Source organism: Salmo trutta, chromosome 17 (assembly GCF_901001165.1).
Source record: "Salmo trutta chromosome 17, fSalTru1.1, whole genome shotgun sequence".
Classification (NCBI taxonomy): Eukaryota; Metazoa; Chordata; class Actinopteri; order Salmoniformes; family Salmonidae; genus Salmo; species Salmo trutta.
In genome coordinates this window covers 34,461,199-34,466,161 of record NC_042973.1, presented here as the reverse complement: position 1 = coordinate 34,466,161, position 4,963 = coordinate 34,461,199, and the positions used below count along the sequence as shown (strand labels likewise).

Below are 4,963 nucleotides of genomic sequence, written 5' to 3'. Positions count from 1 at the left end.
TGATACTCTGATCTTTTAATGTGTATTGATTCCTACTAACCAGCTTGGTAAGAGCTAGGTTTGCACTAGCTATGCTGATGATCATAAAAACATTGTCTCTGCATCAGGTCTCACTGAGACTGGATTCTCCAAGAGACATGCTATTCAGCTGCCCATGATTGTCTGATCTTACACTATTAGGAAAAAAAGGTGGAACCTAAAAGGGTTAATCGGCTGCCCCAATAAGAAAAACTTTAGAAGAACCCTATTTGGTTCCGGGTAGAACCCTTTGGTTCCATGTAGAACCCTTTGGTTCCATGTAGAACCCTTTCCACAGAGGGTTCTACATGGAACCCAAAATTGTTCTACCTTGAACCCAAAATGGTTTTGATAGGAACAAGAAAGGGTCCTCCTTTGGGGACAAGTCGACAATCCCTTTTGGAACCCTTTTTTCTAAGAGTGGTGTAAGTAAGTATATTGGTGTAAGTAAAGCAAATTGAAATCCTATTTTAACTTCCCCCTTTTTTTTTCAGGTGCAAAACCATTGTCCTGATTCAACAGACTCCTCTCTTGGTGAGTTATGTGCCTCCCATGTCTCTCATGCTCATTCTCTCTGTCGCTCACTCAAACTCGCACTAAGTGCAGTTGCAGAGAAGAGGAAGAGATTCGCAGATTACACCCATTTTTAACACTGTTTGTTGTAGGAATGATATGACAGACACCACTTTTGAACAATATAATATTTTGTCTCTTTATTGCAGTGGTCACCAACTGGGCAATCGACTGGTCGACCTTCAAGGCATTCCTAGTCAATCACCAAACATTTGTGTAGAAAACCCAACGATGAATGCTGTGATAAAGGCTTTCTTTTTTTGTGTTGCACTGATGGCTGTAGGTTAACTTGATTCAGAAGCCCTGCAGACTTATCCCGCGCTGCTGCTGCAATGAAAGAGTAGCCAAGTATCAATGGCCCTGCATTTTTATTATTATTAGCAGCTTGTCACTTTCTCTGGACGTTGGAACAACATGAATTTGTGCATGAGGCAGATGCGGTGTGACTAGAGTTTCCTAATCGGGTAGAAAACTCTGGTCAGTCTCACTGGAGGAAAGGAAGGAGAGAGCAGGAACCATGAGCAACGTACCCTCTGTTCTTCTCTCCCTCCTTCTGCTGACACTAATGCCGTGTTCAAAACAACTGGGAACTATGAAATCTTCGACTTCACTGCTTTATTGCCTATTTACGCATACTTACATTTTTGCATTTAACTTTCTTTTAAGACTGCCACACTGTCCTCAATTGGGGACCCTCTGTCCGGGACGTTGTCCTCAGTATTATGGAGCGGTGTGTTTTTATTAAAAGTTGTTTGAACATTACATGTATTAGGTGTGGCATACCGCAGACAAGCCACCAGGGGGAGACTCGTCGAGGCGTGGTGACAGATTCTACATCACGTGGCAGTGGCTCCCTCTGCTGGATGTGCCAGGTCTCGACAGGTCCCATGGCCAGGACTAATTGGGGCTGCTTTAGACTGGTGAGTAATCAAGAGTCTGGGTGGCCAGCTCAAGGAAAAGTCTTGGTGGTTCCAAACTTCTTCCATTTAAGAATGATGGAGGCCACTGTGTACTTGGGGACCTTCAATGCTCCAGAATTTTTTTGATACCCTTCCCCAGATCTATGCCTCGACACAGTCCTGTCTCGGAGCTCTACTGACAATTCCTTCGACCTCATGGCTTGGTTTTTGCTCTGACATGCACTGTCAACTGTGGGACCTTATATAAACAGGTGTGTGCCTTTCCAAATCATGTCCAATCAATTGAATTTATCACAGGTGGACTTCCAATCAAGTTGTAGAAACATCTCAAGGATGATCAATGGAAACAGGATGCACCTGAGCTCAATTTCAAGTCTCATAGCAAAGGGTCTAAATATTTTTGCAAATAAGTTATTTCTGTTTTAATTTAATCCATTTTAGAGTAAAGCTTTAAAGTAACAAAATGGGGTAAAAGGGAAGGAGTCTGAATACTTTTCCGAATGCACTGTATATTGAGACGCAGTATAGGCAGTAGCCAACAAGTAGCAAAATACAACTCAATTGATTGAACATGAAATTCAATATGATTGAAATGGGCCTATAGCCTACTGTTTATATTTGAATGCAGTCATCTTGGTTCTCATTTGACACATCTTTTTATACATCACTTGTTTGTATCAGTTGCAAAGACATTGGCAACTTTGTATTCGTAGGCAACATTATTCTGAAGTGGTCACAGAGAGATGGATAAACCATGTGATTCTATGTTTGGTGGAGATCTTCTGTGTACAAAGTGATGCGGGAGGGCAAAAAAGCATCTAACGATCTACGTTCTACGTGGTCTGAGGCGTTAGATTACGAGCATTTTCAAGTGCAACATTAACAATGATTTTGGGAAACATTTATGAGATGTGTAACAAGGTTAGTTATGTTTCCACTTGCCACTGCAGAAATGTGTAGGCATTTTGTTTAGGCATTTTAATTGGTTGGTTCAAGTCAGATGCCAATAAGGTGTCATTTCATTGGCTACGCTTGCAGATAGCGGGAGATCGCAAACGTAAATTCATCCAAGGCTGATATTGATATGCAAGCGGTAGGTCACATTCTGAAGTGCATTCTATGTAAGTAATAATGCCTGAGAAGCTGGTGTTTGGAGGAAAAATTGGCATGGGGGTAGTTAGGTACGAGACAAACCGTGTCAATATATCCTCCAAACACTGGCTTCTCGGGCATTATCACTTTTATACAACGGATTACCAACATATTCAAATAATGATGGACATATTTTCATAAAAAATGTTATTTTGATTAATTTATTCATACTATTTCATCCTTCCACAAGATATTGTCCCGACACAAATCTACGGTTGCTATCCAAGCCGGCTGGTCGTTCGTTCTATTGGTTCGGTTGCCAGAGACGCGACCCAGTCGTTCAGTCATTTTGTTCTGTATCTATGGACGCGACCCAGTCGTTCGTTCTAAATATTCCATTGCCATACTGGCTGGAAACGTTCTTATCCCTTGCTTGCTAGTTAGCCAACCACGGCTAACTTACAGTCAGAATAACATCAAAGTAGCTGCATTTGCATTTGTTTAAGCTGTTTTCTAGTGACATTTATTTGGATACATCCATAACAATGAGCTAATGAGGTGTGATTTCGCCTGGCATAGAAAATGTGCTCACTCGTTAGGACACTGTTGTTCAGAGGAGCTAGCCAACAGCACAGCTACAATAACTTCAAACTGAAGATGGAAAGACTGCAAACTAGTTGCTCTTTGTTTCGTTTTAAATGTCAATTGACATTTCTTTATATATATCCACAAAAATGATGCCAGCTGATTCATGATTTAGACTGGCTGAGAAACACTGCCTGCCTGTCTGTCTTGTCCCGACTCTCGACCCCTACACATTCATTACTATGGGACAGCTGGAGATCGAATTTGAATATTGAAGCAATGTTGCAAATGACAGGCGGCAAGGTTTATACAAATCTCCGCTGTTGAAAACAAAATGTTAGTCTAAAAAGAAATGTGAGATAATGTCTAGAATATCTAGATGCTTTTTATAGTGGAGATCAAGTTTATAAAGTGCCTGGCTGGGCTGATGAGACGGTGGATTGTCAGATGGAACAGAGTAAATAGGCACTTTAGCAGCATAGATTTAGCTAGTGATCACTTGTGGAGTAGATACCGTCTGGAATGCGGTTTTAACCAATCGGCATTCAGGATTAGACCCACCTGTTGTATAATACCCCATAATGTCAAATTGGAATTATGTTTTTCATCATTTTTACAAATTCATTAAAAATGAAATGCTGAAATGTCTTGAGTCAATAAATATTCAACCCTTTTGTTATGGCAGTCCTAAATAACTTCAGGAGTAAAAAACCTTAGCAAGTCACATAAGTTTGAATGGACTCACTCTTGGTGCAATAATAGTGTTTAACATGGTTGTTGGCTCAACTTACACCAAGGCAAACATTTTGACTATATTAGCCCACACAGCTACAAGAATGTACTTTCATGCTACTTTGGTTTGGTTTAAAGCATCATGAAACCTCCAACACGATACAATTATTTGGCCTGGACCTAACTTGCTTACCACTTTTTCCATGTGGTGTCTTTCTTCAGACTTATTTTTTTACAATTACCGTTCAGCAGACGCTCTTAACCAGAGCGACTTAAAGTGAGTGCATAGATTTTTGTGCTGGTCCCCCATGGGAATCAAAACCACAACCCTTACGTTGCATGCACCATGCTCTACCAACTGAGCCACACGGGACCATTTGGTCAAAGGATACATTTTGTGTATGTTTTCCTACAAACAAGAGTGGCTCAACTTACCCCACTATTTTTCATGTACTTATCCTTTATTTAACCAGGTAAGTCATTGAGAACGCATTCTCTTTTACAATAAACGACCTAAAACATTGATAACAAAAATGTATTCACTTTTTTAATCAATGTTTACAAAACTTCATAGTTGAACTTGAGGATATTTCTTTTTTTTAATATAAAATACAAGATGTAGGGACATAAGTAGGCCCAATAGTTATACATTTGAATCAACTATCTGCACAGGTATATAAAACGTTTGACACAAATTGTGTTAAAAAGTAGATGCATCAGAAATATACTGTATATTTGAACTTTTGAGGGGAATTTCAGTCTCTTTCATGTAATTTTCATTGACTTCAACAGGTTAATTTCAGGTTGATCACAGCCGAGGCTCCTGGGTCAATGTAGCAGAATTCTAGAGAAGGGTTTAAGCCAAACCAGTCACTCTGCAGAGAGAGAAAGAACTGTTGTTTGACATGCTTTTTGTTAGGCTAGTTACTGATAATACATTTTCTTTTGCTCTGTTCATCTTTCCCTCGATCCTGACTAGTCTCCCAGACCCTGCCGCTGAAAAACATCCCCACAGCATGATGCTGCCATCACCATGCTTCACC

General features: G+C 40.2%; 1 long non-coding RNA gene across 1 annotated transcript; it reads right to left on the bottom strand.

Annotated features, from left to right (window-relative positions):
• Positions 1-704: 704 nt before the first annotated feature.
• Positions 705-1,379, bottom strand: LOC115151314 (uncharacterized). The gene is made up of 2 exons (XR_003867268.1): positions 1,232-1,379; positions 705-918 (listed from the first exon to the last, which is right to left on the bottom strand). It is a non-coding gene; the product is annotated as an uncharacterized LOC115151314 (long non-coding RNA).
• Positions 1,380-4,963: the final 3,584 nt, after the last annotated feature.